Source organism: Calonectris borealis, chromosome 5, assembly GCF_964195595.1.
Source record: "Calonectris borealis chromosome 5, bCalBor7.hap1.2, whole genome shotgun sequence".
Classification (NCBI taxonomy): Eukaryota; Metazoa; Chordata; class Aves; order Procellariiformes; family Procellariidae; genus Calonectris; species Calonectris borealis.
In genome coordinates this window covers 12664521-12691302 of record NC_134316.1, presented here as the reverse complement: position 1 = coordinate 12691302, position 26782 = coordinate 12664521, and the positions used below count along the sequence as shown (strand labels likewise).

At 41.0% G+C, this 26782-nt stretch overlaps 1 protein-coding gene across 4 annotated transcripts in view; it reads left to right on the top strand.

Moving 5' to 3' along the window:
• The first annotated feature begins 864 nt into the window (after positions 1-864).
• TRAF3 (TNF receptor associated factor 3) overlaps positions 865-26782 on the top strand; it is a 66483-nt gene continuing 40565 nt past the window's right edge. For 3 of the 4 annotated variants that reach the window (XM_075151038.1, XM_075151037.1, XM_075151035.1), the window contains exons 1-3: positions 865-1017; positions 1293-1430; positions 2152-2207. The gene's annotated coding sequence lies outside the window, so the exon portion shown is untranslated. The remainder of the gene's footprint in view (positions 1018-1292; positions 1431-2151; positions 2208-26782) is intronic. The other variant, XM_075151036.1, reaches the window with a different exon arrangement.

Sequence of the window (26782 nt, the reverse complement as noted above, 5' to 3'; positions counted from 1 at the left end):
GAGGGGGACGGGTGCCTCTCGCACCTCCGCGCCTTCGGGACGCCGGGGAAGGGAACACACTCCCCGCCCCGCCGGCCGGTGACTCGGGGTTGCCACCTACGGTCGGCAGCTCCCAGCCTGCAGCCGGCCCGGGCCTCCCTGAGGCGGTCGCCCTCTCCGGGGGGCGAACGGCTCTGGCTCGCTGCTCTTTTCTGATCTTTTCCAGACTCTTCTCCCCCTCCTCTCCCTCCCCCCCGCGGTTCTTCCTCCCTCCCCTTTTTCCCAGTGGCATTTTTTTCTTTAAATAAAGGCTATTGTGTTCGAGGCGACCCTCTGTGCGGGGCTGCTCACACCTCCCTCGGGGCGGAGAGGGGAAGCAAGCGGCTCTCTGCCGCGCCGATCCCCCACTCCCGGCGCCCCGCGTCCCGGCGCCATTCCCCGCGCCCTTCCCCTCCTCAGCACTCCCGCCCTTCCCCCAGTGCCCCAACGGTCGGGCCGGCGCAGCAACGCCCGCCCTCAGGCCGAGCCCCCGCAGCGGCGGGGCCAGCCTCGGCACGGCTCCCCCGGCACCACCCCCCCGCCCCGAGCGGGACGCGCCGTCTCCTCACAGCCCACCCCGCGCCCCCTTCGCCGCTTGCGGAGGGCCGGCAGGCGCGGGGCCGGACGGGCTCCGTCTGCCGGGCGGGGAGCGCGGGACCCCTTCTCCCCAGGTTGTGACCGCGGCGGCGGAGCCGGGGGGGGGGGGGGGCGGGTAACGGCAGCATCAGGTGCAGCCGGGGCAGGCGGGCAGGGCAGGCCCGGCCCCCGGCTGCCGCCTGCGCGCTGAGCGGCTCGGCCAGGCCCGCCCCTCGGTGTGTGTGAGGAGGAGCCGGGAGAGCAGCGGGCTTCGCCGGGGATTTCCAGCCTGAGCGGGCGGGAGAGGAAGTGCGGGGCGGGGGGAGACGGCGCTGAGCGGCAGGGACTTTCCGTCGGGCTGGCGGTCGCCTTCGCCGGGCTCCAGCTGCCGCCCGCCGCCCCGCTTCCCTCACACGCTCGCAGGTAGGGCGAACGCGGGGCTCGGCGCGCCCCGGGGAGCGGCGCGGTGCGGCGGCGAAGGGGGGGGGGGAGGGCGCCGGCGCTTCACCGCCGCCGTGGCAGCGGCTCCCGCTCAGGGCTCCGGCACCGGCCGCGCTCGCCTGCCCGCACTCGGGCTCCCGAGGCAGAGGGACGGGGCTGGGCCGGCGGCGAGAGCCCGGGGGGAGGGGGTGTGCTACCGCGGAGCCGGCGAGGGGCAAGGCGGCGGCGCGGCGCTGATACGAGGCATCTGCTACCAGGCAGGGGCCGAGCGCGCTTCACCCGCAGCCTGTTGCCGGGATCTTGGCGGCGGCTGGTGCCCGGGGAGAGACCAGCCTCCGGCGGGGGCGGCGTGGACTCTGCCTGCCCGGACGCACTCGCACTCCAGGGCTTTGCAGGTGCCCCCTTTTCACTTACTTATTTCTGCCTCCCCTCTTCCCTCCCCCCGCTCCTCTGGCTGTCTCCCCCCTCCGCCCCGCGGTGTGTGTGTGCGTGCGTGTCGGGGAGGGAAGGCGAGGCGAGGCCGGCCGGCAGGCCGGAGCGGAGCCGTGCGGCAGCGGGCGGGCGGGCGGCGCGGCGGCGCTTGCGGCGTTTGATGTGTCGTTTGAATGCAGAAGCCTCGCTCCGCTCCTGGCTCCCTCCATATGCAGTGCTGGGGGCGGGCCGAAGGCCTTTAAAGGGGCACTGCCGGCAGCCGCCGCGCCTGGGTGCCGAGCGCGGGGCCCCCCGCAACTTTGCACCTCCCGAGGCTGCCCTCTGCGGCGGCTCCGCTCCGCTCTGCGCCGCGGTGGCGGTGCCTGCGCCGGCGGCCGCTCGGCTCCCGGGCAATGGGGACTTCGGCCGTCGCCGCCGGGGAGAATCCTTTGCCGTTGGTGCGGAGCTGCCCCTAGTCGGTGCGGAAGGAGTTATATTTTTATAAAGTCTGTCTGCCTACAACGGCCCTGCGCTATAAGCCCGTCTGCCTGGCGTGAGCGGAAAGAAAAGTGTTTTGTTTTCACGCCATTCATTTTATGCGCTGTTTTGCAGCACCGCGTTTTAATATATTAAATTAATTACCGTGCTGTAGGTTAGAAAAAATAACGAGTGTTTAAAAGTTTATACTGAGTCATTCCTCTGCAGATGAACCTATGACTGACTCATAATCTGAGAACTGCAGCGGCTCGTAAAATAGGAAGGTAAGGCATTTACATCTTGATTTATTTGTATCTTCAAGAGTCCAAGATCTGAATTATCTGCGGAAAAAACAAGAGAAATGGTATTAATGCTAAGAAGCATAATCTCGTGTTCTGCTGATCGGAGCTTGTGTGTGACATGAAAGACTGTATGTGCATCTCTGTGTGGATCTTGACTATGCGTTAGGACATTTTTCTTCTGTTTCTGTGGTAGTAAAACGTGGGAAGTTCCAATGATACAATTTGAAATTTGCAGTCTCCTTAGGTCAGTGACTTCTCTAGCTTGTTGAGATCTAACCGAGCCTTGTGTATTGTAATTCATGCGTTTTTTATTTCTTCAATAGAACTGTGTATTTTTCCTTGCAGGTTTGTCCCGTAGAATGCACGTAGTATTATTGTGCACTAATCTGAACTTGCATTCGTAGACCGAAAAGGAGTTTAGTGTGTGATGTGGAGATGTACTAGCGGTATTTAGCTTAGACAAATGAAATAGTATAATTTGAAATAGTTAGTAAAAATCCGTATTTAAAATAACTACTGTCTTGCATAGAAGCCTTGGATTTAAAGGCTACACTGATCGTTAGAGTTAGAACTAAAGAGATCATAACATACACTGTATATTGTCCTTTAAAATGAGCCATTTGGGTAAAAGAGTCAATAAATGGCAATCCCTACACACTGTGTATGGACTAACATAGATGTAAATGTTATTTATTGTGATTAGGGAGAGGGTTTTTGTTCTAAGACGAGAAATACTTGAACATTTGGACTGAATCAGAGTTTTTATGGCTGAACTGGGAAACCCCTTGTCATAAAGCTTGATAACGGAAACATTGATGTATCATGAGTTTGGACATTGCAAGCAGACGGCACTATGAGGTTATTAAAGTTGCTTTGTTCCAACATGAAAATGGTAGGTGTTTTACTGAAATATGACTTGATGAGAAGCTTCCGATAATACCTGGACCTAGAATATAGAAGGGTAAAGTGCATTCCGTAGCAAAGCAAATTAATTCTAATCAAAAGAGGGTGCTAAATGACTCAGTCTTTAGGCTTTCCTGAAGTCCTTCTGCAATTAAGTTTGATGATACCAATTTTGAGAAGCCATTCTTGTATGGATTCAGAGAATTTGATCATCGTGTAAGCATATTTACTGTTGGTACCTTGGAAAACTGTGTAAGATGGCAGTAGTTAGCATCAGTGACAAAAAATTCATCATGAAGTCTTACCAGTCCATGCTAATACAGTTTGTCTTCTAAATGATTTCAAGATCTTGTTGTATTTTAGATCTTTACATTGTTCTTGTCCATAATGAAAAGTTTTTAAGTGAGAGAAGAGGAACAGGTTTTTTCAATGCTGAAGTCCAGCTGTTCTATTAATAGATATGGCAATGCTGAAATACAAAAAGCCAGAAATCTTAATTTTTAACTTTTGTTGTTAAACCACTGGAACATAAATAAAGTGATAAGTTGACGATCATAGTTCTTCTGCAGATGAAAAGGCAGTTTAAAAATAGGAATGACTTAAATCTAGTCCAATATCCTAAACTGGCTTTGTATGAATAGATACTGCAAGAATAACAAGTTTTGATCTGTGATATCTTAGATGATGCAATAACTGTATTTCATTAGTTTTTTTATTATAATAGTGTTTCTTAATTGAAGGTGCTGAATCTTATGATGTATGAAGACTGCTCATTACACATTGGTTTCAGATGTCTGTGCTCTTGTGCACAGTTCCTTTAAAGAATTGCCAAGGCTTAATTTTTTTTTTTTTTTTTTGATGCCTGTGGGTGGGTACTTTCTGAATATGATGCTTGTATTTGAAACCTCCTGGCATTTTTGGCGTGTGGCTCAGGAACACCAAAAGTGGTGGGAGAGAGTGAAATTGGAGATTTCAAGATGTGGTATGGGGAAGAGGAGCCAAGGGAGGGAGGGTTGTGTATTTTTGTGCAACAGAATAGATGTGTGATTGTAGCACAAGAGAGAGTGCTGTAGTCCTGTAGTCATGCTAGGTTTTATCTTATACTTTTTAACCTGTGGTGATGAAGTGGTGACATAGAAACTACAGCAGTGAAGGGCTGGCAAAGAGAATATAACTGGTGTCCCAGATCTGCCTGCTGGAAGCCCATACCCTCATAAATGGATAGTTTAAAGTCAGTGTATGTTTGTTCTGACAAATCACAAACATATTTCAGTTTTTCTATGCCCTTTTTTTTAAGGTAGAAAGAGAAAGGACTGGAGAATTGGGAGGAAAGGGGGGGCAACTTAAAATGAAAGATCATTACGTATCTGGAAAGTAGGAAGAAGTGCTCTCTTCTGATGGGAAAGAAGAGAAAAGGAAAAAAAGACAAAAAAGCCCCTAGAAAATCAGTAAGGAAAGTATACAGTAGAAAGATCTTAGAACTTAGGGAGAAAATAAGGCAAAAGGTTATTTGGTATTGGGAATTGTGAGAGAGAGAGATATATGTTTATATAGTCTTTGAGGGTGTTTTTGTTTTCTTCCTGGAGATCTTTTCTGCTGGAGCACTGACAGCAAAATATCGTTGCCACTGTGACTTCAATTGCTACTGACTGTTGGCTTTGTAACTAGGTTAACAGGGTGAGTGTCTCTAAAATTATATACAGCAACTGTAGGTCACTAATCCTCTCCACCCCCCAAAAAATGTTAAGCCTTTGATTTCCATGCTGTTGTTCTTCCCTGCTGCTTTACTCTGCATGTGTAAAGTGTGATTTTAGCAGAATTCCAAGTTCTGCAGTTCATCTAGTCAAGTGCAGCATGGGAAGGGAAGTCTCAACGTGTTCGTGGATGCTGAAGTTCAGTATTGGACATGTGTGACGGCTTCTATCCCTGGCTCCCTCCTTGTGCTGAAAATTGGGGTATTGTGTCCTTTGACATCAAGATTGAATTTTTGCAAATTGCAGGCATTAGAACTGCAATGGGCATTGCAGGAGTGCTTTAAGTTGGAATGTTTCATAGTTCCAGTATTATTTTATATAGTATCATTAAATGATCATTTATGAAATAATTTCTCTAATGTATAGAGGAAACATTCTGTAGATTATTTACAATGATAAAAATTGCTAATAATTCTCTAGTATAGTTTAATGCTCTGAAGTGAATATATCTTTTCACATACAGTATACGTAGCAAATGCTTCAGTCAAAAACAGTGAAAGAAGTAATGAAACTTCTATTTTACGTGCTTTAATGATGACTGTATGGAAGCTCATAATTAGAAAAATTTAATATTTGGAGTAATACTGAACTTTTGTCTGACTTTGTGGTTTCTGCATTAATATGAAAAACATCTTTTTGTAAATAAAGTAAGAAATGCCCACTCAAGACAAGCTCGAAATGCCATGAGTCTTTACAGCTTTCTTAAGCATCTAGCAAAAAGAGTTATTTTGATTTGGTCTGTCTTGAAAAGCATGTTGCAGATGCCACTGTAAGATAAGAAGTGCCTTCCTGGCTGCCACTTCATTCCTGCAAGCTTTGACATCTATCAAGAAAGAGAAGATGGTCCTTTGAAGATACCAGTGTAAAATCTAGGAGACCTGGAGGCTGTTTTTTTTTTCGCTCCTGTAGATGTGTGTACTGTAAGTCATTCAGTTAGGGCCAAACCGACAAGGGGCTTTGTTGCAGTGTGGAGTGATGTGACATCATGCCTGAGTCCCAGGGGCAGAAGGGGGATTCCAATCCCAGTTTCCTACTTCCCTGGGGAGTATTCTCATCATCAAGCCACAGGCCAATTAAGAGGAGTGTCACTTCCTTCTCTTGAAACTCTTCTGCTATGCCAGGAATGATCAAAACTCAGTGTGCCTGAGAAACAGAGCAAGAGGAAGTACGATGTCTCAGTCTAGTGGTTAGGACAATTACCAGGATGAGGAAAGACATAGAGTCTGCTGATGCTTCTTCCACTGTTGTTTTGTTTATTGTTTTCTGGTGCATTTGAACTTGATGTTGAGATGCTTGCTGAGCATCTTATCAAGATAGATGTTTCCTTAAGCATAGATGATGTGCTGGGGAAGAAAAGAGTACTGATACTTGGATGCTGCTCGGGTTACATGGTGGTGACTGGGAGTTCTGAGAATAATTTTGATGCAGTTAGTGGCTTATGTGTGTCTGGCTTCTGGCTCCATATACAGACCATTTTCCTGGTCTGTAATAAAATGGGAACAGTGCCGCTTTCCTACAATCTGAGGACATAAAAATGATGACATGCTGAGAGTCAGCAGGGCAGTACAAGCATCATCTGTTGATAAGCGGGTCCAGAGGACGACCATGAAGATGATCAGAGGGCTGGAGCACCTCTCCTATGATGACAGGCTAAGAGAGTTGGGGTTGTTCAGCCTGGAGAAGAGAAGGCTCTGGAGAGACCTTGTGGCAGCCTTCCAGTACCTGAAGGGGGCCTACAAGAAAGCTGGAGAGGGACTTTTTACAAGGGCATGTAGTGGTAGAACAAGGGGTAATGGCTTTAAACTGAGAGAGGGTAGATTTAGATTAGATATAAGGAAGAAATTCTTCACTGTGAGGGTAGTGAAGTACTGGACAGGTTGCCCAGAGAAGTTGTGGATGCCCCATCCCTGGAAGTGTTGAAGGCCAGGTTGCTCAAAGCCCCATCCAACCTGATCTAGTGGAAGGTGTCCCTGGGTTGGAACTAGATGATCTTTAAGGTCCCTTCCAACCCAAACCATTCTATGATACGATTTTATGAATTGCAAGTGCTGTGTAGAGGCATCCTGTTCTCTCTCCTCTGCAGTGCTGAACCATTCTGCACCATCAGCATCGTGGGACAGGAAACAGTATTTGCTTCAGACTCTTCCATTGTTGCATACAGCAAACATGCAGTGCTGTATAAACCTGAGTGTACATGACGGGATTTGTCAGTAGTAGCTGTTCTGGTGCTTGTACTTGTCCCAACTTTCTGCTTTGGATGTTCTAGAAAAGTAACAATTTTTTCTTATTCTATGGAACCAGCTTTCACGAAAAATGTGCCTAAAATAACTTTCTAACAGCAAAGCCCAGCTTATAAACCAAATTTTGGCAATGTGAATGGATTTTGTTTTGTAAGCTTATCCATGTACTTGAGAGGGAGATAATTAGAACAATTATTAGGGGTTTTTATAGTGGAGATGATGTGTACTGTACCAGTTTGACTATGCCCTCTCTCTGTCTTTCCACAGAGAGGAACCTTCTGAGAGTAGGTTTCCTTGAGTGTTGTGGCTTCTGTTTATTTAATGGCTCTCAGATGTAAGTCTTGATTTTGCATAGGAAGTATAGCCTTGCAATTTTCATTCAATTTGGTCTTGTTTTAATTTCCTTTAAGCCATCCTAAGTGACTCTTCTTTCTCATTTTATGCTCTTCAGCTACTAATGGAAAGCTCTGGTCCATGCTGTGCTTCTCTTCCATCTTAAGTTGTTTGGCCAAACAGTATAAACGCTCTTAATGTCTTAAGCTGGTTCCTCCGATTCTTAGAAGTGGCTTATTTTGAACTGGTTTCGGTCAGTTTTCTTGTAATTTCAATTTGTTAAGGGATGACTTTTATTCCAAGGTGGTTTCATCCTTGCACTTGAGCAAAGTGACTGCATTTTCCCCTTTACTTTACTTCCATTTACATTACTTTTCTCTTGAAAAACTTGTTTCCAGACTTGTACTTACTTTCACACTTCTGGCTAATAATTTTTATCTGCAAATCCACTTTTCTTTGACCTCTCTGTAGCTACCTGCTTCTTTGATTCCCTCCCCGCCCCACCTCCCACTCCAGGTGAATTAACAGGCTCTTCTCTTCCAGGTCACTATGATGTACCCTACTATTGTCTGAAGTACACATCTTTAAATCTACACATGCTCTCTCATTCCATCCTTTTCACTGTCCTCTTTCCTGTTCAGCACAACATCTTTGAGAGAGGAGCATTGTGCTTTTGCCTGGGAATCTTTTTATTGTTATGACTGTTGTGGTTGAACCTGATTAGGATACCAGTTCTACATTCAATAGGTGCCAAAGGTAAAGTGCTTGTGGTTGTAAAATGACATACTCGGAATGCTACCATTTGGCTGCCAGTTTGGGTAGAAGGAAGTTGGATACCTAAATAAATGAAGGCTGCTGATTTGCATATGCACATCTCTAGCGTTTTGGAACCCTTTGCTGCAGTAGTATTTTCATTGCCTTCCAAAACTCAGAATTTTGGAGGGGAAAAAAAAGGATTTGAGCTAACTTCATTTGAAGTTAATAATACGTAGTATCACGTGAAGTCAGCAGTAGCTTCTCTCTCTGTTTTCCGTCAGGAGTTGAATCATGTTTCTATCTACAGAACCTAAGCATGCTATATTTCAGATTAGCAAATATGTCTCACTAATCACCCATGGTGTTGATATGTAATGGAAATACTAATGGATCCTGTGTTGTAGTTCAGCTAGTAGATGTTGCTGTTGTGTTGCTCATACTGTTTGGCAGGGTTTTTTGTATCTGTGTTATAGCAAGGTATTTTGACACTTTTTTGGAGCATGTGCAGAAGAATGCCCTTGGCAATCTCTAGGAAGATAAAACAAGTTTATTGTTATTTGTGTGTTGTACTTCATCAGCTATTTTTCAATACCTGGGACCATAAGTTTCCCCTACTCCTCTTTCCTTCTTACAAATTCCTGAAAACTTCACTTTCCTTTTGAAAAGGATTATTTAGACATGCAACTCACAGTATTTTGACCAGTAAGATTTTGAGGGAGTTTTGGGGGATTTACTCTGGTTGTTTGTATGGGTGGGGTTTTTTTGTGTTTTTTTTTGTTTGTTTGTGTTTTTTAAAGAAAGATTTAGGACAAGCAAATAAATATCCACCCACTGCATTCTGTATATTTTTGCTGAGGAGATTCTCTCAAAATAAATGAGGACAAAGCTTGGAATTGTCCTGTTTGTGTAAATAAAGCTGTTAGTCCATATAGCCAAAGTATGATGCTGTAATTTTGCAGAATTATTTAGTAAGACTTTTGGTGGTTTTTTTTTTTAATATGATCTCTCAATGTATTAGTTGAGTATTCTGAGATGAGATAGGGCAGACAGACTTTGAAAATCTTTTGAGCTATACATAAAAAGGCAGTTATTCCAGAACAAGAGTGTCCATATGCTGAGTTAATTGGGAAAGTTCAAAGTAGTTGAACCCTTACTTGCAATGTTGTAATTTATATAAAGAACAAGGAGGACAAAATGCAGTGAAGAGAAAATACTACTTCTAATAGATCCCTTTCGTACATAAGTTCTGTCATGATTGTTTGCATGAGAAAATGTTAATTAGATAAATAGTGGGAGTTGCCAACAGTCATCGTGCTACATGCTTTATTGATGCTTACGATAATTTGCTACCCGTGTCCCACAGTATGTTTTTAGCAGAAGTGCAACCTGAAGATGTCTTGGAATGCTTAACTTCATCTTAAGCAGGTGTGGGTAGTGACTTCTGTTGATATGGTTAAGGTCCAGGTTTGTCCATGTTCCTTACACTTTAGAGGTACTGACATCTGCTCTGCTTTCAGAGGGAAAGTTTAAATGTGCTTAAGGTAGCTGTATTTTTAAGCTGGTATTGCTGCTTCACAGGTGCTGTTTTTTTTTTAAAAAAAAAAGTATTTCTAACTAAAATCTTACTAAAATCTTATTTCCTGATTAAACAAATGTCCTGTTGTACTTAGTAAATTTGTATGTGAATGTAATGTCTGTGGGGAGAAAAGGACTCTCTGATTGCTGTCTGTGGAGAAATGATTTGGCTTCTCTTGTAGCTAATCAGTTTTTATAGAGTATTAAATAGGCCATGTGTTAAAGTATCAGTTGTTAACACCTCCAAAATAAAATGTTTGTCATGTTAAAGAAGGGGAAAAATTGGTGAGCTCTCCATTAGATGGTGCTGCTGGGACTGAAATATTTATATACCTAATGGAAGCAGGCTTCTGCCTAGAACTCTTTTCATGGCTGTATTTTTTTTTTTAAAAAAAAGGACTTCTCTTTATTAAAATACTTTCCAAAGGCAGGGATACTTGCTAAGATGTTGGGATTTGTTTTTTTTTTTTTCAGTTTGAAATGGATAGATAAGATACTAAAAAGACAGGCTGTCTCCATGGGAAGGAGGTATGGAAGAAATAAATCATATGCTTTTTGCATGGATGATTTAGATTTTAGCAGCTGCCTCTGTTGTAACTCATCTGTTTAAGTGTTGACTCTGTGTTACATTCATGCCCTGCTATCACGTAGATGGGGATACTGCAGCACTAAAGAAATTCAGTGTCAAGAAATACTTGATTTAAAAATCCAGAAATTAATTAGAATGACCATTACAGCAATAACACTCTCATGAATCTAGTATTTGAGTTCCTGTCTTCTTGTTGACCCCTGTAAATTAGCATTTCTTTTAAAAAACCAGTGTTTTAACTTAAACAGATAATAGTATTCCTTTGCCTGAGCCCTGACTGACTAGTGATTTTAGAAAAACTTAAGGGAACAAAGATGGTGCCCACACACAGAGGCACTGAGTACCATCTTCAGTGCTGTAGGTGATCCCAGGTGGTCTGAAGGTGATGCTCCAAAAGTGTACCATCTTCCATATGGGCAAACTCTTACCTGCCAATCCTGCACATGTCTTGGATATTTTAGGGCATCTAATATCGTACTAAACACCCATGATGGGACACCTGACTCACTCTCCAATAGTTAGACTTGAAATACACATTAAATAAAAAAAATGTGCATTAGCAAGTATGTTTGTTAAATACTCCTTGCTTTTAGGACTCCTTCAAAGATAGCTAGACAAGGTTGCTGAGGTCTTTGAATTCTCCCACACCACAGGGCTGCAAGTAGAAAAAAACCCCTCATTTTTAGAAATGGTGTTGGTCAAGAGCGATAGAAATTCCTCAGATTGGGTTCATGAAGCCACAGCCCTCTTCTCCTTACAGGTGTAAGGAGAAGCCACCCCCCTCTCTCCTTTTTAGTGTGATTTAAAGAATCAAGGTAATTGTGACCAGCTTGCAAAAAAGTTTAGTAGCATTAAGTAGCACTGAACAAGAAATGCAAGAGATGAAATCTTTCTTAAGAAACTGAGGTTGTTTTTTTCTTTTGAAGAAGTAGCTTAGCAAAAATCCACTTCTTGGGGTTGGAAAGTTTAAATAATTTCAGATCCAGTAGCAGGAAGCCTAGCTTAACAGACTTGGCCTGAGTTTAACAGCTGTTAAAGCGGTGTGCAGCAGCCAGTGGACTTCACATATAATTTTCTGTTTTCAAAAAAAGAAATTGAGAAGTTTCCAAAAACCTTTTTTGACTTTCTAACCTTGACCAGGGTTAAAATGTGTGATTGCCAGGTGCTGTTAGTTCCCCAAAATCTAGTAGGTTGAAGTGACAGGCAGAGGGATGATTCTCTTTGTTCTTAATCATCCATTTTGGAATAACTCAAATAGGAAAAGTTATCAGTTATGTGATAACTGGAGAAATGGACAAGCTGTTGTGTGGCCATTAGTATTTTATCGATTTGCTAATAATAACTTACAGCTTGCTAATAATAACCCTTAAAGGGGCAATTAAAAGATAGCGGTTATGATGTCATCCAGCCATACAACTTCACATCAAATATGAACTTGCTATTCCTCAGTTATGTGATTGGCTTGCTAAGTGAGGCCAAAACCAAAGGCGGAAATGAATGGGGCAGAAAGTAAGTCGTGCTTGGTCACCTTGAATAGAAAGCCTTGATTCTAACATTGCCATAGGATAGTGTATAGACAGAAGGGTGATAGTATTCTGCGCTCTATTAATAGATACTTAAATATTAGCAAAACCTAGTCTTGCTTCTTCCCTCCTACCTTGACGTTCAGCTGGTTAGGAGACTACCTTTGTGTTTACAGGCTAAGACTTGGCAATTAACAGAATTTGTCATTGTATTTTGCTGTGTTTAGATTCCAGATCGAGGAATAGCTATTGTTCCTACGGCCAAAACGGCATCGACAGCATGTCCCACAGGAATGTTGATCAGAGGGGGCATAGCAAGGACAGTCAGGGAGGAAGTGACTGTATTGTAGTGTATTCAGGATGTGTATGTTTATTTTTAGGTGAAGAAGGTACGAGGGGAGGTCTAGGGAGTGATAAGAACAGTATTGTGATAGACCCACCAAAAATGGGTGGGGTGGTGAAACTTATTTCTCTTTTAAAAAAATACTATATGAACAAATGATCAAATATGAGATTTGGCGTAAATGAAGGATTTTATTTGCACAGGTGTCTTTTGAGAAAGGCGCGTGGGACATGCACTCCTATGCAAGAATTTATTCATGTACAGGAAAGCTCTTGATAAATCAAGACAAGCATCCATATTTATTAATGTTGACCAAGAGAGGAAGGAGCTGGTTAAAAAGATGGAAGAAGGAGGCAGCTTATGAAAGATTAACTTGAACTGATAAAATTCAGTATTTCTAGGAAGTGAAGGAGGAAGAACAGGAAAATAGAGAACAGCAGCAAAATAAAGACAACAAGAATTCAGAAAATTTGTAGGTAAGATGGCATAGGAAGCATGTTAGAGTCTAAGAGGAATTCAGTAAAGTTATCTTCTTTTTAGGGAACAAGCATGAATTACTAATTTTTACTTTCTTCTGCACTGACACATAGCAACAGACTGCTTTGGCTAAATCAGTACATTGCTAATGATCTGAAATTTAAGAAGAAATTGCATGGATGTGACGGTGTTAAAGATGAGTAAGAAAGAGTGGCACAAGTGTGTAGGGAGAAGATTTGTGTGTTTGAGCCATAAAACAATATCAAACTAACAAGGGAGATAAAAGGATAACGAGAAAATGTTTTTCATATGGTCTCAAGCAGTAAGAGGGTGTTGTTCCAGTAGCCAATATGGAGGGAAAAGTGACAAAAGTTGATGCCCAGAGAAATGAAGTAATTAATTCTTCTTTCTTCTATCTTCTTTAGAAGAACTAACTGATATAATGCATAACCCAATTAGCTGTTAACTCTTTCACATCTGTTTGTGATAACTGGTTGAGGTTAAATGCAATTCAAAAGGGTTTTTGTATTTGGTCTTGTGATTTGTTTTCTGTGATATGAGTGATATGAAACTGAGTAATGAAATTTATTTTCCAGAAAAATTAGAAAAAAAACCATCTGCAAGATAACAGGATGATGGCAAGGGCCGTTAGAAATTTCTCCATAGTATTTTATCACAATTCTTTCTGTGTCCTGATTAAGAGTCTAGGGGACTGAGGAGAAACAGTCTGGTTTAAAGGACATGGCTGCAAGGGTAGCACACAATGGATTGGAAAAGTGAGCAGGAAGATGCAGGTAACTGTCATCATCTCGGGTAATACTGCCTAGGCATCTATTTTGGCTCCTGAGATAGTTAAAATTTTCCAACAGTGATTTTAAGGACTGAATAATAGAGAAAAAATTCAGTACGTTTGCAGATGGATACCAAACTCGGAACCCCTGTAAGTATTCTGGAGAACTGAAGTTCAAAATGAACAGGCCTTGGTGGGGTCAGTGGCATCGGGTAGCTCACTGCTTTTGAGTTTTCATACAGCCTACATTTTTCTTGCAACCAAGGATGCAGCTTTAGTTTCTCTTGTTCTCCTGATTTCAAATGCTGAACCCAATTTGAGATTTCACTGAGCTTCAAAATACTTGGCCTACAGCCTCCTGTATTATCTTAAATGAAATGCCTGAATCTGATGTTAAGACTAAATGCAATGTGTCGGTCTTGATGCTGTTACCAGCACTGAAATGAAATTGTGTATTTCCCCCACTCCTAAAGTAAACCCGGAGCTGCAGTGTGCTGGAACTCACTTTGTATCTTGGGTAGTGTTTAAAACACCAGTGAACACGAGTTTTATGTTGTATGACGTTGCGAACTGTAAAAACCAAGGAGCCACGATTTTTGGGTTTTGTTTTGTTTTTTTAACTACCACAAGCATAGTAAATTCCAGGAAAGAGGTAGGAAGGCCAAATAAAGATGTACCAATATCTTAATGGCTGTAGTTAGTCACCAGGGCTCTAGCATCAGAGCCTATTGCCAAGTATTGCATACAATAAGTAAAATAGAAACAAGAGCGTTTAGAGAGTGTTTTAATAATATATGTTTCTATATGGCCTTATTCCCTGTTAGAGCTCCCTGAGCCTGTATGATGCTCCCTTAAACTGCTGTTGTTTCTTTGTTCTTCTGGTCTCTACTCATTTTCCTGTAAATAGAAATGTTTTTTAGAAACCTTTAATCTTTGCATACAAGTGACTTCTGAGATGCTGTTTCCTTATGGCCTCTGATGAAACCGCCCTACATATCCAGATGTTCACTGCAAGAATAAAGAGGCCAGTGTATAATGGCTGTAAAATAGTGCAGAAGACTTCAACTTCCATTGTTCTAAGCTAATGGAGGATATTAATCTGTTTTCAATAACTAGGATGAGACTAGGTGGTGACAGGGTCATTCTTTCTGCAGATAATCAGAGTTGTCAATCTTCTTTGTGACAGTATTGCAGCTTTGCTGTGACTGTGGCAGAACTAGTTAGACAGTCCAAATTAACTAACTTTGGAAAAGCAGGCAGGATGAGAATTGATATCAGGCTGATGACTTTTCAGGATTATGTTAACTGATAAAACTGACCTACTACCAATACTGAATGAGACAGAAATGCATAGGGGAAATAGATCTTGGAATTTTACACATTTTAAATCAGTAATACCATTGCCTGCAATTTGCCCAAACTTAACTGTTTCTGGTGGTTGTCTAAACAGAGAAGGCTTCAGGGTTGTCTCCAGTCCATACTCCGACTTGTGGATAGTTGGACTGAAGGTATAAAGTTTGGAAAGTCAGTATGTCAGTAGAGAACTCTCAAATGTTCTTAAACAGTGATACAAGGGGCTTTATCTTCTTATGTCCACAAGCAGAGCACTGTAGAAGGACAAAAGTCTCCATTACAGAAAAAAAGGAGTCTTTCAGGTATGTAGTGTTGTTCTGTCTGCCTTCATCCTCTCCTTTTTTCCATTCACCAGAGGACTGGATCAGGGGCTGGACTAGAACACAGCTGTTCGTTGCTGCTGCAAGGATTTCTTTTTTTAATCCATCCTTTGCCTCTGGTCTAGTTTTTTGGGGTTTGTTGTTTGTTTTTTAAATTTGCATTGTGCATTTTGTGGTTTGGATTACTGAATGGACGTCCTTCCATAAACCACATGGAGATACGTTGTCAGAAGACAACAACTGAAACCTCTGTAGCATGATATTCCTGTCTGAATTGAGGAAATTGTTTTCATGGTGCAACCTTAGCTTACGACAGTAGCTCCAGGGGTTCTGATCTCTGTAGGGCCATCTTGCAAAATAGCAGATTAAGCTTGCTCCAGCGTGATTTCCAGATGTCTACCGCTCTAGGAGGAGCTGTGCTTACTCCTGTGATTTGAAGTGTAGCAATTGTCTTAGGTGGAAAACCTAAGGCAAGACCACAAGACCAATATTGTTTTGGCTGTGGTTTTTTGATAAGGCATACAGGGAGTGCAGCCTGCCAGTTCATGGAGGGTGACGACTGGTATTCAGTATGTGGATAAAGATGATGAAGTCCACGTAAGTACAGCGCTGTCAAGACTGACAAGAGAAGTCTAGTTGCAGGTGAGGAGAAGTGTCTAGCTATCCTGGGGAACTTAAAAAGCTGTGCTGCTGTCTGCTTTCTGTGTGAACTGGTGGACACCGTTGGGTCCTCAGGACGGTTCGCAGAAATTGCTTTGGTCATTACAACACAGAGATACCGCTTTTTACTCGGGCAATGCAGCTGGTATCGCTGGTATTGGTCTGTATGCTCCAGAGCTAGAATTTAGGCCTTCAAATGAATGAGTGCATCACCAGATAATAGAAAGAAACATGCTTTTTGTTTTCTGTTTTGCACGCTTATTTTTTTCTTTCTCCATAATTACAAGTTGGTTCTGGCGTGCAGTGGAGACAGCCCCCTTTACTAGGTTTCAATTTAAAAAGGAGTATATAGTTATTGGAGTCAGAAGGCCTTTTTCATTCATTCTTCTGTTATCATCAAGTAAGATAAAACTTGCATAATCACAAATGTGGCTTTTGCTGGCAAATACATAGGTAAAGTAAATTGTCTATGAGAAGAAAAGTGAGATAGGATGTCTTAATGTGCTGTGGAGTGGAAAAAATGTTTCAGTAGGACAGAATGCTTTATAAAGGACTTGCATCACCAAAAGTAAAATGAAAAAATAAGGACCACAGAAACATTTGTTCATATATTGCATTATGGAGCCCTAACGCCAGGGGTTGGCAAAAGATGAAGAATTTAACTCTCTGAATTTGGGCTTCTAAACTTGCCCCCCGAATGCTTTATGGCCTGTTAGGAAAGTTGTATTACACTGTCATGGTAACAGAGTTGTACTTCTTCCGTACTAAAAAAAATGTGGTCTTTGCACTTTTGAGACTTTACATATTAGGGTTTAGTTTATGATCAGTCTTGTAATTTAAAGTCTGTTTTAGAGCTTGAATCCTAATACTTGTGCATTTATGATCCACAGCAAAATATTTATTCAATTTCTTTTCAAAAAGTTGTGTAATTAAAAAAATACTTACTCTTAAGTATCATTAAAAATACTTTAAAAGCAGCAACTAAAATATAATATGAACAATCTGTATTTTTAAATTGATCATTTTTAGCAGAATAAGGGGAATAATATTTGAGCTGTGAAATGTTTTGAATTTGCTCTTTAGTTTTAAATATAATCCTTAAGCTGTTATCCACCCTCTGAAAACTGAGCTTCATTCAAGCTACTTTACTTGGTTTGAGTGAACTGGATTTTATGCTATAGTTGTGTTGCAGCATATTTTCATTGCTGAAAGAAGGAAAGAACACCTTTCAGTTCGCTACCAACTGTAGGGATTCTTGGCTCTCTTGTTCGCTTTTATTTCACAGTAAAGTGAAAATGGAAGAAATAAGATGGTATCGTGCTTTCTTGTAAATCCATTCTGACTGTTTCACTAGTACTAATTTTGTACAAGAATAAAACTGGTAGCTTAAAAAACTACTTTATTTCTCAGTATCACAGTTCAGAAATAGTGACGATGTGGTAGCCAATATGTTTTAATATCATTTGGTGGTAGTATTAAAACTACCTGTTTTTTCAATGTTCATATTTCCTTCTTTTTATATCAGAGTGTAAATCTTTCCTACAGTGAATAGGTTGAAGTACAGTAGCTAGTAAAATTAGACCTGTGTTGTGAAATGGAGCATGCTTCTCAGATAGTTTCTTTTCTTGGTTTTGGTTTAGGTTAACAGAAGTATCTTTACATCTGCAGTTTCTGGAAATTTAAGAACACTGTGAACCTCTGGCCAATAAAAATTTTCCCATTATGTAAAACATTCTTGCAGATTAGCTTGACTCACTAAGTGGTGGCAGTGGCGACTTCCTTCATGAAGTAAATAGACTTTTGCAATGAATTTTCTAGTGAACTAATAAATCTCAGTGCAGCTTTTTGATTTGCTATAGTTTGTTACGGTTTTGTGCAACCTTAACCTACTATTTCTCTTTTCTGCCTTCAGGCTTGTGAGAATTGTTTCTGTATATTAATAGGAGATGCTTGAAACAGACTTGACGTGTTTGTTTCCCAGCAGGAAAGCCTGAGTGCTTAGGCTTTAACTGAATCAAGACCAGCTCTCAGCAGTGGGAGACAATGTATTAATCCATTGGAAGCACAAACTGCAGTCTTGTGTGTCCCTGTGGTTTGTGTTGTGATTTTTTTTTTTCATGTAAAACAGGTGGGTAACAACAATTATTCTGCTGTATATATTTTTGCAATATGTACATTTAGAAACCTCATTGCAGTTGTGTGAGTTGGGGTTTTTTGTTGGGGTTGTTTGGTTTTTTTTTTGGTAGTAGTAGTATTTCTATCATTGCATGAAACTGTAAAGTACCTTGTTCTCCTTTGTGTTTTCACATCTTTAAGTTGATGGTATTAATTTTACAAATTGTCTTCAGTGCCTGGACTTGCTTTAGTTATGAATGAGGGTGATACCTCAAAAGTCAAACAAGTTTCATTCTTATTTCTGTAAGTAAACCCTCTTACAGCCTTGCTCTTTCTTGTTCTGCGTCTTCCACACAATCAGAATGGACTATTTAGCAAGTTCTTCTGCACTCTTTGCCTGATGGAATTAAGTTGCCTGATAGTATATGGAGGCTTGTTTGTTTATAAATTTTTGGTTCGTTTTATCAGTTCTGTTGTATTTGCAAGGAAGGTAAGCAAATTATTATCTCCATTTCATTAAACATCTGAGGGAAAGATTTCTTTAATTTTTTTATTTCAAATAACTTAAAAATATGATTAGAACTCATAGGTGGTAGCCAGCTTCCTCAGTCAGCCACAGCCTAATTTGGGAAACTACATTATATCTTAGTTGCAAGAGGAGAAAACATCCTGAATCTTTTAGAACAGTATATTAAACGTGTTTGAGGTTGTGCTTTCCTTCCTTGTTCCACTCTACTTTTTCTGGAGTTTGAAAAGAAATGATGCTTCTACAAAAAAGTTAGTAGTCCTGTTTGCCTTCAGTTTAAGCTGTAAATTAGGAATGGATAAAAATAGTGAAACGTGGTCCTTTCAACTTCTTGACATGAACATAGGAAATTCCTCAATCCTTCAGGTGAGCGGTAGGGGTTGTGTCTTTAGAGAGTAGCAGTAGGTGATGCTCTGGGACTACTCTGTGGCCTGTTCCTCAGAGCAGGTATAGCTTTATAAAGCTGGAAGGTAGAGAGACTCTTTCAAAATTTTGTGCGGAAAAAGGGTCAAAATAAGCTTTTTGCTACAATAACACTAGAAAATATGTTAAGCACTATGACTAAGAACTACTTGTAAGGAATAAATTATGTGAGTTGTTGATGCTGTTTATACACAGAAGTTCCTGTTCTTGTCACAGTAAGTTCTTTTTGTAGGTTCATGTGACAGTATAACAAGTCCTTTCTAGGTTGTGATCTAGACATAGCACCTGAAGGGTGCAGGAGGAGGAAATAGTCTGCTGGAATCATTGGATACTATCTTGGCCTTTTCTCTTTCTGTCTTACCCTCCCACCAAGAATACACGGGTCCTTGAACAATTTATGAAGCAGCAAAAATCTTATTTCTGTAAGATTTTCTTCTTTGACCCCATCTTCTAACTTAGTGCTAGGTGTTTTTTTTTCCTAAGGAATGCTGTGTGCATCCTTGATAGTGTGTGAATCCCAGCCAGAACGCAACTAGGCTGCACGTGGCTGTCTTCAGGTAATTCTCAGTGTCCGGAAGCAAAACAGGTTAAAAAGTGTTGTTAAGGAACTACTTTCACACTAACTGCGGAAACTGAAAAATATTTCAAGCTTTTATTTTACCATTTATGTCCTGTTTTTAGGGGAAAGGGATACTTTTGGTCCTTCTTTCCCCCAACTTTAACAAGATATAATTGCTTTTGTGTTCCCCATTTCTAGTTATTTTTTCACTTTTGACAGTTCCCAGCTTAAGACTGAAGTCCTATTATACAAAGTAACACATATACAAGTATGTGAAGAGGTGGGAACTTGGTAGGTGTCCAGGTAAGGTCAGAGAAAGGAGGCATTATATCTGTTCCTCAGCGAAGGAGAATAGAAATGTACAGAAGTGCCCTAAGTCATGCTGAAAGTCTCTGATAGCTCCTCTGACTTTTTTCTGTTTCAAAGCCAACAGGCCTTTCCCCTTTTCAAATTCATTATCATATTTTTTTAAATGTGGTATGTGATGTTTGGTCTACAAACCAGGGAAGAGATTTGGAACTGAAGATGACCTTTAGTGTTAAATAAATTATTTTTAGTAGAGGCAAGCTTAAAATAACAATAACTAAAACTTTGTTTGGAAGCCTAAACTGAGTATATGTTGTCCATTACAGGAATTTCAATTTTAACTAAGCCATGTTAGGGAAAAAGAAAAAAGTAATACTGCTGTTTCAGTGCACGGAAACTCTGGAGCCCCTGTGAAGAGTAAACAAAGGACTTGTGCACAGCTGTGAGAAATTAATCTTTCTTCTATCTGTGGGTGGGGGAGTGGGTAGCATGTATGTTCATTGTATCTGCGAGTCTGTACCTATGTTGCCCATTACCTTTTCTTTAAAAGGCCAACGTAAACCTTGTTGAAACATGCCACTAGAAACAACCAACCTTTTCACTGCTGTGAGCCAAAACCCAAAAGGATGCATCTACCTCCAAACTCTCCCATTTCCCTTCTGCTTATCCCAGTGTAACATGCTCTGAATGCTGGCCACTGCCCCTTCTGCTGAGGGGAGATGCAGAAGGTGGGGAGGTGCTGAAAAGCTGCTGGAGGTTCCTGAGCTTTCCATGTCGTTGTCAGCATGTGTTCAGCCCCGCCTAATGTTCCAGTGAGGCCAAACCAGAAAAGACTGGGAAGGATCCTCCCCCAAGGAGGACGTGGATCTCAAGGAATAATAGGTTGCTGATGGTAGGCAGCTGGGCTGCTATGGGCTAGGAGATCTGGCCTTGAGCCTTGCTCTGCAGGGCGCAGAGGGAAGGAGGGGTGGAAAGCGGTGATGAGCCTATTGTTGCAAATGAGCCAACAACTGGCTGATTGATACTGAGCGCTCGTTGTTGCTCCTTTTGCTCTTAAATGCAGCTGTGGAGAATGAAGAAGCGAGGGGCGGGGGAGCTAACCCGAGTATAAATTAGACTTCTAGTGTCCAAAGAGGCAATGGCATAAATAAAAAACCCATGAAGTTCTATCTGAACACAAGAAAAACTTTTGACTGTGGGGGTGCTCAAACACTGCAGTAGGTTGCCTGGAGTGGTAGTAGAGTCACTCTCTGTGCAGATACTCAAAACTCAATGGGACACCGTTCCGGGCAGCTGGCTCTAGCTGACCCTCCTTGACCAGGGTGGTTGGACTAGATGATCTCCAGATGTCCCTTCCAATTTCAACCCTTCTGTGAAAGCTTCCGTAGTATTCGGATGTATTCTTTAGCTGCTGTTGTGGAACACTTGGGAAATAATTACAAATGCCGCTGCTGTGTAATCATGGCAGTTTTAATTGCATAGGGAAAGCATCAAAGTGATAAAATAGTTAATTGACTAAACTCCCTGATTTAAGCAGCAAAAGCAGAAAACCCAGCAGCACCACCCCTCCTCCCTGTCAAAACACAGAAAATCGCAAAACACCCCAAACCTTAAAAGACCTTTTTTTTAGTTTTTTAACCCCTTAAAATATTAGTGATTATGAGAATAAAAGGTAGTTTTAATATAACTTATAATCAATGAAGTCACTAAATATAAGAAACAACTTAAAAATTGTTTATCTTTTTTTCCCCAACCCACTCTAGTTTTGCCACAAAAATCCCAAAATGATCCTATGAAAAATGAAGGAAAAGAAAGGCAGGAACATGAGAGGAGGCACAGCAGAGAGAATCCTAAGAGATCCCACCAAACTCTGCAACTTATTCCTTTCAGGCTGCAACTAATAAGACATGAGGTGATTTGAATGGACTTTTCTGTAACTGTTTCTTTCCTGGGCTCTTTCAGTCCTCCCCGGTTTGCATTTTGCATAGCCCTCAGGAAGACTGCAGTGCAGTAATTGGCAAGGAGGGAATTACTGCGAGGGAGAATCAAGCTATCGTAACTCCTCTTGCAGTATTGTGTTGCTGAGTTCTGCATTTTGGAGCAGGAGGTAATGAACGGCTGCCTTCAGGTTTCCAATTTGGAGATCTGACTGCTTGCAAAAAAAAGGATGTGGATAAGTTTTCATTAAGTGTCCCTAGTGTGTGCATGGCATGCCGGACAGCTGTTAAGTTATCGATGCAGTGGTTTGGTTTTTTCTTGGTAGGAAACACTTGCAGTTTCTGCCTAATACTTTGTTTTTAATCCTCTGTGCTCAGACAGTGGAGAATAAGGTAAGGTGCTTTTTGTTGCCTAACATACAAAGGATAATAGAAGTAATTTCTGCATGTTGTAACATGAAACAGTAACTGCATTCTGTTGGAAAGTAAAAGTTTTGATTACCTTTTTTATTGCTTGTAACTCATTGAAATTCATTGTAATAAATTCCCTGAATTATCTAGTATATTAAAGTTGACAAACAGTTATTTGTACTTCATATGTATTAAAATATTTTTTCTGAAGTCAGTTTTCACTTTGGTTATCCAAGATAATAGGGAATTGTTTTCAAGAACAACTGTTTCAAGAACAAAGTGTTCTGGGAATGTTCCTCTTTTGATGTTAATCTTAAGAGCTAAAAACCCAATCCTTTCTATGTCTTTGGATGGTTTTTTAATGCCAGAATTTTAAGGGTAAGCACTGTCATAATGCTGCTGTTTAGCTGTGGAGTGTACTTGTTCAGTAAGAATGGAACCTTGGAGGTGCCCGAATTCTCTGTGAATCAGGAGGAGTTGGTTAATGTGTTGGGAGAGAAGGGAGAGGCTGGAAGTGCAAAACTCCCTGCACTAAATTCAGCTTTATAGCTAAGAATATGAATAGACAGTGACCAGGGCAATCGTAATTGGTGTCTAAACTCAGGATGGGAGCTTAAAAGAGCTTTAGAACTTAAATTTCTTGCTGAGTTACTATATAAATGTTTAGTACAGAGATTCGTACTTCATTCATGACACCTGTAAGAATTATGGGCTGACTTGCAATTTATATACTGTTTTGGTGGGGAAAGTGTTGTACAGTTGCAGATCTCCTTTTCGTATGAGTAAGAGTTTATTCCGGTAGTTTTCTATAAATCTCAGTGCTGGGCTATTTTTCTAGCTACTGTGTTTCTAGAATGAGCCAAATTGGGCTTTCCTTGGCCAGTGTGTTTCTTTTGCCGGAGTCTGTAACCACTCGTTAGCCTGTTACTTAATATGATTCCGGTCCAAAGTAGCATGGCTGCTACTTTGCTAGTAGCAGTAGCCTTCCCTTTCCATCTCCTGAGGACCAAAGGTGAATTGTAGCATGTGACAAAGATCAAAAAATCAGAAAGCCACAAAAAAAGACTCATCTATAGCTGTGGGAGTTTGCGGCATTTCTCCTGACTAGCTAAATATTATCTTGGTCTCATATTACAAAGTCACTTACTTTAGACATGATAAGGGGAATGAGAGCCCAGCACATTTAGTGGCAGGTATTTAGTGGCAGTGCAGTTCTGTGACTGTCTGAGCTTCCATAACCAGCTGTGTGAAACTGCTGAGGCTGATCCATCTTCGCAGCGTCCTGTGCAGGATGACCGCTGGGAACACGCTGCCGAGGTGGGCCCTTGGTGCCGGTCTGCTTAGTGTCATCTGGGAACATCACTGCTCTGGCACTATGGAATAGCTTCTCAGATCTGTCAGAGTTCACTGGCACTGTTGGACTCTGTGGTAGGTGGATGCACACTTCATTGACAAGATTTGAGAAACTAAAATTCTTGCAAAAATGTGGTTTGACTGTATATATTGGAAATGGTCAGGTGAGGTTACTGCAACATGGTCACCAAATGTTGTCCTTGAAGTGTAAATATGAGAGAGACTGGGGGGACTTCAGATTTAGTGTACTGGTGGCCTGGGCATTGTTATAGCGTTTGTTGCATCTAAACTTTACTGTCAACACTTAGGAATGCACATAGACGGAGATTGATGGAGATTTGTATTAATTATGCTTTCAGATTCTTTTCCTCTTTTTCTCTGTGCCTGTAAAAATTCCAGGATCAAACGAACTTCCCCAAACCAGATTGCTTTCTTCTAATGATCTGTTTGAATATTGTCATAGGGTGTTTTCTTTTTAAGAAACACTCTGCAGAACAATTAGTTACTTTCCCAGAATTATGCTGATGTTTCCAAATGGAATTTAACAAACTGTTACCAAGAAAATGGCACTGCTCTGAAGATTTGTACAGTCTGTAATGACACCTAATGTGTCTGGGTGGAGAAATTTGTATGTGTGTGAAGACAGGAAAAAATAGCTGTGATTTCTACTTTGTGCATATCCTTCTATAACGCTGTTTTGTTGAGAGTCCTTTGTGAACACTAATGGAGGAGAGGAAAACAATGGCTTAAAAATCATATGTTCGTATGTTACCTGTAATGTTCTTTATGTTATTTTTAAAATTTGTCATTAAAAATTAGTTTGATACTTCCTCAGTTTCATTAGACTAACTTCACAGATGCTGAGAAGCCTGTTACAGGGTTTTGTGAATGAAGGTAACATAACTTAAACTTTTCTTTCTTCAGTGCAAAGAAGGAAACTGGGCAGACTGTAGCAAAGCTCCCCTTATTGGCAAGAATAAAGAGAACCCTAACAGAGCATTGAGAAAGCGTATTCTCCTTTCTCCTCAAGCTGCCGATCAAATGAGATTCAAATAAAACGAAGGAAATGTAAGCAATCAAAGAGTCTTCCAAATCTGGGAGGAGGGAGGGATGTTAGCATGTGGAAAAAAAGAAGTATACAAATTTCATCAGTCTCTTCAGTTGTCTTTCGAGGAGAATTGTTATGTGAGAAGTATATAATTTCCAGACTGATACAGAGTTTACCTGGTAGCAGATAGCTAGTGAAGAGCTTAGAAGAGGCAGTGAGTAAGAACAAAGGTTGGACTGGGAAGAGGACAAGAGCTATCAAGGATTTCAACCATTTTGCCATTCTGACAGCAGCTGTGATACTGATGAGATATTTAAATGGAAAAGGGTCTTGTAACCTGTTCTTCAGGCGAACCTGTTATCAAGAGTAGATTCTAAGAAAATACATGTATTTTATGGAATCGTGTTACTGCTAGTTTGGAGACTCACCTTTAATCTTCTAATGCTTGTAACTTGACTTGTGGGTTGCTTGAAACTGTGTTCACATCGATGTCAAATTCTTTGGTGGCACTGCCAGTGCTTTGTGTGGTTGTGATACAGTACATTTCTTTCTTGTTGCTTTTGTTTATAACTTTTTTTGGCTGCTGAGAAAAATCTCACATTTGTCAAGCATGAAAATTCTGGTAATGTTGGATAAACTTTGAGAGAGAAATATTTATTTGGAATTACAGATTGATCTACTTTCTCTCATACTATGGATTTCTTTTTGCCTTTTATTTGAGTGCATGGCTGAACTGGACTGTATTCAGTCCAAACTTCATGATCTTGCTAGTTAATGGTTAGGACACAACTTGCTACTACATTTATTAAGGAGTTTGTGATTCTCCGCCCCTCCCCCCCCCCCCCCCCCCCCCCAGCATGCGTGTTTGGATAGAGGAGAACACTTTACCTGAGCAGTCTTTTTACTGCTTTAGGATTCATGTGGAGCATTTTTCAACTTGCCCGACATCTCAAACTTTGCTGGAAATCTTCTCCTTTTTGCCTTGGTTTTTAATTCAGCATCTAGTCATACACATAGTGTTTTCTCTTTACATCAAAAATGTAATACAACTTTTTGTGAGAATGAGCATTTATTTTGTTGACTTTGGTGTGAATTTTCATGTGCAACATTGGTTTCCATTGCACTGTTGTTATGATGAAAGATAGACGCCAGAAAAATATATGGCAAAAATCCTGTTGATTTTTATGTAGTGCTTTAAGGTAAAACTTGATGTGGTACTGGAGGGCTTGATTGAAACTACTGCTCAAAACTCTGCAGATGAAAGAAAAAAGGGGGTTATATAAAGGATAGTATATGAGTACAGAAAGTTTGTATTAATAGAGATGAGCTCTTACTTGCATATTATATCCATTTTAGGCCACTTTTTAAAAAAATATATCTGGAGATGGTAAAAAAAAAAAAAATTGCGTGATGACATATCATTAAAGATTTGAAATTTTCATATGGGAAAAGAGAGAAAATTGGGATTGTCCTCATTCACCTGAATTTAGATACTGTGGATTTGCCTTAATTACAGCTGTTGCTGGCCCTTCATCCTCTGTAAGTGCACTAATGAAATTCCTTACTTAGTGAGACACAGAAGCTGTTTCGATTGATAACAAAATGTATGCTTGTTCCAAAATGGGATCACCTTCGCTTATACTTGGTTGCCGACAGCTCTGCTGGTGACAGCTGTGATTAGTAAAACTCTGGTGTAGTCAATACCCAGGAAAATAAATTACTAAAACTATGTAAAGAAAAAAATACAGTGTGAGTTTGTTTATAGCTAGTTTTACAATTCCTTTCTTTTTTTCTTCCCCCTGAATAACTGTCTTGAAAAGTGGAAGATTAAAGAAAAACAAAACAAAACCAAACCAACACACATGCAAAAAAACCGCACCCCAAAACAAAAAAAAACCTAAACCAAAAAAACAAGGAAAAACAAATTTTTGATACTGTATGATTAACCTACAAAACTCACTGATCTGAGATAACACTAGGAATTTTCTGCTCTTGGCCTCAAAATAATTGCTTCTAGAGTTAGCAGAGGTATAGAGGAAACAGGAATTGGGCTTAGCAGATGCTTTGGAGCTACCTTTTTAATTTTTTTTCTTTTTTTTTTTTCCTTTTTCCGCCAACTGTTGTATGTTGCTGGAAAGCTTTCAACTATGTCTCCTGAAAGCAAATACTCCTACGCCATAGGCTTGGATGAAATTAGGACAGGGTGTCAGTCTGTGCTATGAGCCTACCACTAGTGTGTTATAGAGGCTGTTTAATGACGGAA